The sequence below is a fragment of the Myodes glareolus genome, chromosome 1 (genome assembly GCF_982192425.1).
Source record: "Myodes glareolus chromosome 1, mMyoGla1.1, whole genome shotgun sequence".
Taxonomy (NCBI): Eukaryota; Metazoa; Chordata; class Mammalia; order Rodentia; family Cricetidae; genus Myodes; species Myodes glareolus.
The window spans coordinates 76,967,971-76,979,398 of record NC_142026.1 but is presented as its reverse complement, the minus strand read 5'-3'; the positions used below and the strand labels follow the sequence as shown (position 1 = coordinate 76,979,398).

At 40.2% G+C, this 11,428-nt stretch overlaps 1 long non-coding RNA gene across 1 annotated transcript in view; it reads right to left on the bottom strand.

Moving 5' to 3' along the window:
* The window catches only part of LOC146895912 (uncharacterized), a 37,061-nt gene that overhangs the window by 24,603 nt on the left and 1,030 nt on the right, over positions 1-11,428 (bottom strand). Inside the window, exon 2 of the long non-coding RNA XR_015002521.2 lies at positions 3,005-3,125. This is a non-coding gene — a long non-coding RNA (uncharacterized LOC146895912). The remainder of the gene's footprint in view (positions 1-3,004; positions 3,126-11,428) is intronic.

Here is an 11,428-nt window from a genome sequence, read left to right as displayed (position 1 = left end):
AGACATACATGGATCTAATCTACATGGGAAGTAGAAAAAGACAAGATCTCCTGAGTAAATTGGGTGGGGATCATTGGAGAGTATGGGGGGAGCAAATTCAGTATGAAACAACACAAGAAATGCTGTAATAGAGTCGCATCTTTGTTTACTTTTAAAATCTCTAGTAGAGTCAAAACTTAAAGTATTAAGAAGGTGAAGAACTGTAAAGAGATGAGCTGTACATGTGACAACACAGGCTTATCACAAAGAGAAACTGCAAGAACTCTGGGTTTGGTGGTACAGACTTTTAATTCTAGCACTCAGGAGGCAGAGGCAATTAGATCTCAGTTGAGTTCAGCCTCATCCACACTACAAATTCCAAGACAGCCAGGGTTATACAGAGAAACCCCATCTGGAAAAAGCAAAAGCTAGCCAAAAATCCCTAAGAACATGCAGAAATTCATTTTGAACTACTGAAGTAAAGTAAAATGACATAGCTTCCATTAGCTGCCAATAGACCCTCATGGAGGTATAGTAGACTCATGGTACCATCCCTCATCCATGATGAAATGGTAATTGCCAAAGTCTTACACAGTTGCTTGTTCTTAGTACTTTCTGAACAGTAGTGAGTCTCTGCCTTACCCACTACCAACTACAAGAGTACACTTCTTTCACCACGGTTGAGAGTAGAACAAAGTGATAATTATAAATGTGAATCTTTAGATAGCCGATTAACAACATTTTCATTAACAAAACATCAATAGGTTCTGTCCTTGGACCTATACTTCTCAAGCCTTGGTTTGTGACCATGGCATGAGTTCCTCTCTATGGAGCAGAACTCAAAACCAATCAAAAGAGAGATTGGTTATACCCATAAGGAGTCAATTCAGTATTGCACAAGTGCAACAATCTTGCCTGGTGGGTTGGTATTGTAAGTTGCATGAATCAGGGGTAAATGGGACCATTGACATAATTTCTCTGCTCGCACCCTATGAAAGGTAGCCAGCAAGGAGAGTTTCCTGGTAAATTCAAGATTGCTCTATCTTGCAACCTGGGTGTTTGATGTCTTCAAGATTACCATGTTCTTAGGGTGTCTAACCAAGAGCACTGGCAATGATCTGTTTGAGGTGACAATGGGGCCTCCCTGACCAGTAACTCCTAGGTGGATGACCAGTCCCTGGTATAGAGAGTTTCATTTACTAGCCCTAATGTCTGGAAGCAGCATTATTTACCCAGGCCAGTTACCTCTGTTTCAAGTTTTAAAATCATATTTCCTATTAACCTGTAAGACAGTGGAATTTCTTGAGGCTTCTTCATACATCCTTCCTTTTACTTAACCCATCCATTCTTACTACTTTCTTCATCTTGTCAAGTTAAAAATTTAGCATACTTTATCCAATGCCCCATTCTTTTATAACATATGTTCTACTATCTTCTATTGTTGAATTATTTACTTGGGTTGCAGAATAATAGTTTTCCATGTAGTTTCTTCATGGACATTTCACTTGACCTTTCAGCAGCCCCCACTCTTGCCACCACTCCTCTACCTACTTGAACCATTCTGCCCCCATAATACCCACTGTCTAATTTCATATCACCTATATTCTACTACACATCCTCTCTTCTTGCATCTCCCTATTAATGGTCCATTTCTATCCTCTTGCTTCTACATGTAATCTTACTATAACACACAAAAAAAAGACAGAAAGGTTGAAACTATGACCCACATAGAATATGTCAGGTTTGACTTTTGGGGACTAGGTGGTGGCACTCATCATATTTCTTGTTGTTCACATTTACATCTAGATTCCATATACTCATTTCTTTATAGCTAACTAATATATCTTTGTAGAAGTCTAGCACATTTTTATTTACCCATGAACATCTGGGGTGATTCTATATCCTAGATACTGTCATTAAAGCAGAAATGAACATGATGGGCAAGTGTAGCACAAATCTATTTAATCTTAATAATAAAAACTCAGAGACAGGTATTAGGAAATGAAAACTAATAGATCAGAAAAGCAGAGCAGCCAGCCATGAGAATTCCTAACTACCAATGCTCAGAACAGTCCTCTCCTCAGACTGCTGCCTCAGACTACACTGAGCTCCTTTCTCCTCCCTCCTTATATTCCTCTCTCTGCCCAGCCACACCACTCTTGTCTCTAACTTCTTAGCGCTGGGATTAAAGGTATGTGATCCCAAGTCCTGTGTGAGCTCTGTTTTTCTTTTAGATTGAATCAATTTTGTGTAGCCTAGGGTGACCTTGAACTAACAGAAATCCATCTGCTTCTTTCTTCCCAGTGCTGGGATTAAAGATGTGTGCCACCACTGCCTGGCCTCTTTGGCTAACTAGTGTGGCTAATTTTGCACTTCCGATCCTCAGTCAAGCTTTATTTGTTAGATCATAAAAAAGTGTCACTACAGGCACACACTCACTGGTATGATGGTGAGTTCTTGGAGTTCATTCTAGGAGTGGTTATTGTGTATCAGTTTCCTCTGAGATTAAACCCCTCCATCTTGGAGAAAACTCTTTAAAACAGGATATTAAAAGAGAGGTAAAGGACTGGGACGCTCTATGGAAAGTGATATGTTCAATCCTACAAGGAAGGTCCTGAAAAGCAGAAGTAGACAGTAGCTTCAGGAAGTCACAGAGATTGGCAAGATTCACTAGTGCTCTCCTGCCTCAAGCATGTATAGCCAGTAAGGACTGCTGACACACTCAAACAAGCTGAGCTGCACAGAAGATGCTCAGACCAGCCATGAAGAAGATACCAGTCAAGTTGCTTGGACCAGGCAAGACGAGCTGCCTGGAGGAGGTAGTGAGTGGCTGGAAAGACACACTTCCTACCTCCCTTGAGCTGCCTGCAAGCTGTGCAGTGATGCCCAGTTTTCTAGTTTAAGTAGCCATCAGGATGCAGCCATAATATAGTCCTTTGTGCTTTTGTAAGTCTCCCCATAAAACCTAGTGGTCCACTTGACTTTAGAGATGACTCAGCACTGTCTGCTCTTTCCAAAGACTCACTTGAATTTCCAGCATCCTCACATGAATGCTCAATCTGTAACCGCACTCCATGGTCCTCTTCTGGATCTGCTAGCACTAGGAACACACATGGTGCACAGACATACATGCAGACAAAACACCCCTAAAAAATAAATGACATTGGATCACAAGGTTGAACATTGTTCATTCCACATTATTCGTTATAGTAGCCTCAGAGACCAGCTCTCAAGGCTACACCCAGCGTTCGAAGAGAATCTCTACAGCGTAGTAAAACTGAACTTAAAGGTTTTTCTTCCTGGTGGGAAGAATAAAGTCACACACATGCTCTTTATTTTCTTCCTCTAGTTTCAAATATCTACAGTTTATGTACGCATACTCCAGCAATTCTTTGGCAATAGAAAACTTACAGGGCTATTTCTCAGGGTCACAAAGTAGTTTTTGTAGATAGGTAAGAAACACATACAGCAATAACTTGTCAGCTTGTTTTATGGCTGGCTGCCTTAGGTCTGTAAAGTTTCAAAAGAGAAATCTAAGGAGGAAGCCAAGAATTCATCCATTATTCTACATTGCTTAAGTGTAGCGAAATTTATAAACTAGTAGTTTTGTGATCAATAAAACACAAAAAGGCAAAACGTAAGGAAATGCCATTTTCTCAAGCCTAGAGAGTGCAGCCGCGCTCGGCAGGCGGGGGTGGGGGTGGTCGCTGAGTAACCATGGCAACCCGCCTAAAAGGTAGATGAAATATACAGTGCTGATTCGTATCAGCATGTTCGCCAAACGTTAACTGGCAAAGAAAGGCATTTCAGATCTAAAAATATATCTTCTATCCTAAGTGTGGTTTCAGAACAAAGAGGAGATGTACTAAATATTTTGTTCAAAGTAGGGAATGGGCCACCTTCCTGCCGTTCTGACCACTTGCGGGTTCCATTTGTCATGGTGGACGAGTGAGAAAGCTATCTCTCTCCGGACATGGTTAGTTTGGCAGGTTAATAGCCTCTTCCTATTAATCACACAAATCTCAGGACTAAGACAGAAACAGTATACTGAGCCTAAAGTCTTGTATCAATAAACTAAAATCAAAGAATATACAAAGTATTAATAGCCTTTAGGGGTCAAAGCAGAGAAGCCCTGCGGTTCCTGTTATTGGCTGGCAGTGTGAGTTCAGGACAATTTTGTTCTCGTTAATCTCTAAAGAGCTTTGATTTAGCAAACTCAGACATACTGCGATCCCGTCCTTGGGTATTGTCTGTGAAATTCCCGCATTTGCTCTATCCACAAAGAAACCTCATCTGGCCAAATTGTCCTGTCAGTACGTTAATTATAGAAAACAGTCTTCTAAGTTTTTTTTTATCGTAATGTGGAACAAAGACTTGACTATGAGACTTACTTTATTCACCAGAATTACACAGTATAGGGAGAAGTAATACTTCTATCAGTACACAGGAATAATTTGTGCCCAATTAATCAAGAATACACTGCTAAGGTTGTGGGACAAGTTCCAAAGGTATTTTAGAGGTAGACCTTGGTATCACAAAAGAATTACATGTAGACACAGACAGCTATTCAAAAGGGAGTCTTTCTCTCGTGAGTTTCTCCAACATCAGTTATGTACATCTCTGGTGGGTTGGCCTTCTAAATATCAGCTGTAATCTACTGCATAATCTTGTGGACTCCATCAATTTGTCATTGGATCCTCATCTGCAAAAAGGTGATGTTTATCATGTTTCCAGAGAACTAGTGTCACACATCTCTTCTGTAATTGGGTAACAGTAGTTTCTTTCTTTTTCTTTTCTTTCTTTTTTTAGAGAACATCTAGACTGATTTCAAAAGTTGATCCTCTAGTTCTAACTCTCACAGCAGTGTATGACCTCCATCTCCCACATTTATGCCAATATTACTTATCATTTCTATTCCTGATGGCCATTTTAACTAGGGTTACATGGAAGTTTAAAGGGCACCAAGTCTGCATTCCCCTGATAAATATATAATTTTTTGATTTAGTATGGGTTTGTTGTTTACGTTGCTTGTTCATTTATTTTATTTTTGCTTTACTTTGTGTTTTTTTTACATTTTTAATTTTGAAATTATAATACAATCACTACATGTCTCCTTTCACTTTTCTCCCATCAAATCCTTCCATATACCCCTCCTGCTGTCTTTCAAATTTCTGGTCTCTCACTTTTCATTGTTGTTGCATATATATGCATACCCACACATATAGCAATATAACCTATTCAGTCCAAATCATATTACTTGTATGTATGTTTTAAATGCTGAATATTTGATATTGAGTAACCAATTGGTATACTCTCCTCTAGGAGAGATTATTTTTCTTTGTGGGCTTTTCCCCACCCACTTTGGTATGTTCATTGTTTGTGTCCTTCCTCAGATCCTACTTGGGAGACCATGTTGCTAAAAATTTATGGGTATAGCTTCTGGCATTACCAGGAAACCAAACCTCACAGCAAACTCCATGATTATCTGATCTTAGAATCTTTATATCCCATTGTCAATAATGTTCCATGAACCTTAGGTGCAGGAGTGTTTTGAAGATCATCCATTGAGTCTGTACTCCACAACTATGCATTTGATTAGTTTTGGGGGTTTTATGTTTGTTTGGTTGTTTTGTTTTGTTGTTTTTTATTTTTTTTTTTTTGTTTTTTTTTTTTTGTCTTTGTCGTGGTCTCTGTCTGTTGAAAAGAAAAATTTTCTCCCCGAGGGATGAAAACTATGTTTATTTGTGGGTACAGGAAAATGGTTTAGATTTTTGTTAGGGATTATGCTGGTGTAGTAAAGTGGTGATTATAGGTTCTCCTCCAAGATTCATGCCTTCACCAGAACTGAATAGATAGCAAGGATACTGGTGTCATATACCACCCTTTTGGGGGTGACTTCTGCTGCAGTCCCTCCAGGGTATTCATACATTTCAGGGTAGGGGCATAAGAATTAGAAATGTTAGACAGGAAGAACGGAGATAAGAAAGAAACACAGAGACATGGGATAGTACCAGCAGGGAAATTCAGTGAATACTGAATGTTAAATTCACCCGCATTTATTTTCCATACATTTTTATATCCCAGTACAAAAGGGAGGAAGAATCAAAGAGACTGCTTTAACATGACACGAAAGATAATCAGAACAGTTACGTGCGTTAACACTAAGACATCAAGTCATTAATGCCTAAGTAACGCAGTTGATGTTTAGGGCAGTGAATACATTGCATCCTGCAGGCAACCAAACCTCCTTATTTCAAAAGAAGGAGCAGAAGTATGCTTAAATTCTCTCACCTTTGATCAGGTTGGAGCAGATCCACCTCTAAGGGCCATCTTAATATCCAAAACACCAAGTACCATAAGTACAGGATATCTTGTTTTGTAGCCACACCTGTTGTCAACAACTTTGAACAAGTAAAAATAAGCTCAAAATCTCTAACCTTCAGACAAGATGGAATAGGCTCACATTTTTGGGTTCCCACATTCCAACATCAGTCATAGTTTCCCTTTTGTTAAGAGGGTCTTAAGTCCAATTAGAGAGCTATTAGTTACCACCAAGGTATGGTTGCCACTACTGCATCCTTAGGGCTTTTGTGCCACGATGACAACTGATGCACTTCATAGGCATCCTAGCTGCCTAGGATTGTTGGTTGGCCCCCACCTTTGGAAGATTGCATGGTGCTTCTGGTACCATGAAAACTATTTCTCAGGAAGGAGTTTGCTATGAGACAGGGCCTATCTCTGTATTGCCAGCTGTCCTAGACTCACTATGTAGCTCAGACTAGCCTTGAACTCAGAGTTCCCCTAGCGTTCCTTCTGAGTGCTAGGGTTTAAAGGCTTGCATGACCTTGCCAACCTATATATACCTTTCATTTTATCAATTTCATAACTTTATGATGAACATCATAACTTTTTGTTACCATGTGATAACAATTATCAAATTAGTAGTTATCACCCAGACACAGAGGAAGCCAGACACAGAGCAAGCAAGATGTGACTGCCTCGCCAGAAAAGGTACCAAGCCATGTGGTTAACATAGACAATAGTCGGGGGCTGGAGAGATGGCTCAGAGGTTAAGAGCATTGCCTGCTCTTCCAAAGGTCCTGAGTTCAATTCCCAGCAACCACATGGTGGCTCACAACCATCTGTAATGATGTCTGGTGCCCTCTTCTGGCCTGCAGGCATACACATAGAAAGAATATTGTATACATAATAAATAAATAAATTAATAAAAAAACATAGACAATAGTCTAATTTAAGATGTAAGAAAGAATTAATAAGAAGTCTGAGCTACTAGGTCAAGCAGTTTATAATTAATGTAGACCTCTGCATGTTTATTTGAGACTAAACAGCTGTGGGACCTGGTGGGATAGAAACCCCAGTCAACAAATGGTGCCCTACATGTAGACAACTGCATTCACATAAAGCCTGAAAAAGCTTGGGAAGTAATTCTAGACAAAAAGAACAGAGTTGCAAGGCTTCTTAGCAGCATTTTCTAGTGTGGACTCTGTTTGCTAGAGGCAGGTACATCTCATTTAAGAGAGTCTTCCTGACTCAGCTATAGTTGTGAAAACTTGCAGCTCTTTTAAGAGGTCCTACCACCAAATACTTAAACGGTGTTTATGAATTGCTGACAGCACACTTCTTGGTGGTGTCAGGGACCTTGCAAGGCCACAGAGTTGTGGCAATAAATGTGACATTGGTACCTCTGCCTTGAGGCTAGACTCTCAGAAAGCTAAGGAATGGGCTAGATCCAGCCGTCAAAGCCATGACTTCAATCCTAGCCATATCACTTAGCAAATTAAAGACTCATATGATCAGGAAAAGAAAGATACAGTAAAGATAGTTTCAGACAAAAAAAGTCTCTAAACAGTTTACAGTGTGTTTTAGAATGTATGTAGGCTTGGGGGAAAAAAAGGAAAAGGATAAAGTCCTTAAAATTAAAAAAAAAAAGTAGTTGGGTGTAGTGGCACACATCTATTATCCCAACACTTGGGAGACAGAGACAGGCAGATCTCTGTGAGTTCAAGGTGTGGTAGCACATACATAACTCTCCCTGGCTTTCCATCCAGGGTTCACAACCTCTTGACCATGCCTGAATCTAGTTTAATGGCTTCGATGATATCTGTTAGAACCTGCTCAAAAGAATGGGCAGTCTTGGCCTGGCGGTGGTGACACGCCTTTAATCCCAGCATTCAGGAGGCAGAGGCAGGCAGATCTCTGTGAGTTCAAGGCCAGCCTGGTCTACAAGAGCTAGTTCCGGGACAGGCTCCAAAGCTACAGAGAAACCCTGTCTGGAAAAACAAAAACAAAAACAAACAAACAAAAGCAAGCAAAAAGAAAGAAAGAAAGAAAAGAAAAGAAAAGAAAAGAAAAGAAAAGAAAAGAAAAGAAAAAACAAAAAGGGGGGCTGGAGAGATGGCTCAGAGGTTAAATGCATTGCTTGCTCTTCCAAAGGTCCTGAGTTCAATTCCCAGCAACCACATGGTGACTCACAACCATCTGTAACTCCAGTACCTGGGGATCTGATGCCTCTTCTGACCTCTGCTGGCATCAGGCATGTATTAGGTACCTATATATAAAATCAATAAATATTTTTTACAAAAGAATGGGCAGTCTTTTTATTCAGAAGGATCTTCACAGCCTTTCTAGGCTTCATTCCACTTCGATTCACTGTCATTAACTTGGGTTTGATGAAGTCCTCCCTTTCTTTCAATTCACTTTTCACAGAGGCCACAACCAAGGTTCAGGTTGTACCTCCCTTTATGTTCACAGACCAGTTTGGATCAATGTTTTTGGTGTAAGCAGCTTTACAAAATGGTTCATTGGAAATGAGAGGCTGTGGATTCATTCTGAATTAACAAAAATCAGGTTTGGTCAAGGAAGAACCCCTGAAAAATCTCCAATAGGCCCAGATGATTAACATTTCAGAGGACCTCTGTTGGAGTTTCCTCTGAGCTCTGTATCCAGAACAGCTTCAAGACTGCTGGATGAGATGATCAAGCCTCACAGAATATTCCATTCAGGACTTAATTATAATTCAAATTTTCTTTAGGTCCCCATAAGATTATCAGTACCCCAATCAGCAGGAAGGAGCCTAGAAAACTACACCCACATTCCAAAAAAATGATTATGGATGTTTGCCTTTATTTAGAATGTTGGTTATAAGTTGTTATGGATAATGGTCAGGAGAAAAGCTAAACAAAGGAGATTTGATTCAGAGTTCTTGTTTTTAAAAGGGAGGAGGAGAAGTGCAGTGGGACATAGTCTGTGCCCTGGAAGTATAGGCAGGGCAACTAGGCAGGAAGTAGAGGCAGGGCAAGGAAAACAGGAAAATCCTAGGAACAGAAAAGATTCAGTCTGCAGTCATGACCCAGACACAGAGGAAGCAAGATGTAACTTCTTTGCCGAGAAAGGTACCAAGCCACATGTTTAACATAGACAAGAATAATGGGCTAATTTAAGATGTAAGAAAGAATTAATTAGGGCTGGAGAGATGGCTCAGTGGTTAAGAGCACTGACTGCTCTTCCAGAGGTTCTGAGTTCAATTCCCAGCAACCCTGTGGTGGCTCACAACCACCTATAATGAGATCTGGTGCCCTCTTCTGGCCTACAGGCAGGTTAAAAAAAAGGAAAGAATTAATTAATAAGAAGCCTGAGCTACTAGGCCCATCCAAAAAAAAAAAAAACAATTACCAAGTTAACTTGCACAGCCTACTTGATAGAAATAAGTTAAGAAGTGTATCTTATGTCTACTAACATTGACTTCAATTCTCTCAAATTGGAAACTCTAATGGAAACAGATGAGTTTCTAGGTGCATACAGCATACTAAATTTCAACAACACAAAATAATGTAAACAAAACTACAAGTAGAAATGAGACTGCAGCAGTAATAAAATACCTCCTTAAAGCAACCCCATGACCAGATTGACAAGATTGTATCAGAACTTCAAAGAAGAACAGCAAAGTACTTAAAATACTTCTTGACACAAAAACGAAGATTAGTTTATCTGATATTAAACCAGATAATGATACAACCAAAAAGGAACTACAGATTGATGTGGTCATTTAAAAAATATTGTTAGCTTTCTCTCTCTTGCTCACTTTCTTCTCTCTCTCTCTCTCTCTCTCTCTCCCTCTCTCTGTGTGTGTGTGTGTGTGTGTGTGTGTGTATGTGTGTGCGCCCGCGCCTTAAATAATGCCCACTCTCACCTCCTACCTCTATGCTATCCTGGTCTACAATTTCAACAAATCTGTTTTGGTCATCTCCATTCATTTTGCCTTGGGACCCACTGAGATTAGCCAGAGTCATCTGTGAGACTGTAGGTTTGTAGCTATGTGTAGGAGTCTGGTGGACTCAGCAGAGGACTACAAGCAAAGGCAGTGATTCTGCTCCTACAATCCATTCATGGACAACATTTGAGTGGTAGATGGTGGGGCCCTGTGAGCCTTTCCCTTTCCTAGACTGATTGTGGTCTAGGGTGAGGGACAATGCAGGTAAGTACAGCTGCTGTGAGCAGCTGTATGGAGTCTAGAGAATGACATGTCTAAGTCCTTCCTCCTCTTTCCCTTCTTCATTCCACCTCCTCTTCTTCAGTGTTCCTAGAGTCATAGACAGGATGGTGTAACTGATGTTTTTTATAGGACATACTTTCCTTATTTTCTTTGTCAGGAACAGCTAAAAATCTCTGCATTCATCATTGCATTTTTCCCCATGGATAAAACTTTCAGTTTAATCTCAAAGCATCTTTATTTAGCATAAGTCACAGAAGACAAACTTGTTTCTGAGTTAATAAAATGACAAGACCACTATCTAGTTGTGAGAGCAGTACATCACAGGATTGATAGACCCTAATTTCTAGGGTTCAGGGAGGGATCCCCCAGACTCAATAAGCCACGCCAATGGATGCAAAGAGCACGAGGATTCTTTATTGTCGAAGGTGCCAACGGGAGACTCAGTACTCCAGTGAGACTGAGCTCCCTTTGTATTTTTCCAGCCAGTATTTACAGGGTCTCAGGATTACATAACGGGGAAGCATAGCAACAGCAACATCATTGGTTAACTCAAATTAAATTAACATATGGGGTGGATCAACATCAGGACAAAAACAAGTCTACGAAAACAAGTGTACAAAAACAAGTCTAAATTAAGCTAGTTTCAGCCAGTTTCTGCTCCCTTGGATATCGATACACAAAGGACTGGGTGTTTTTCTCAAGACTGCTTATGCCACCCACAGATATCCTGTTTTTATCCTTTTGGCAGCAGGTGAAGCCGGTCTTAAGACTGCTTTTGCTGCCCACAGATATCCTGTTTTGCCCTGGCCTGTTTGATCAAAACATCTTAAAATGAAGACTAGGGCCGGAGTCTTTCAATCTTAAAATGGAGACTAAGGTTGGGGTCTTTCAGGATGAACTCAGCCCTGGGAGTTAGCAATGGGCTGATGACTGCTT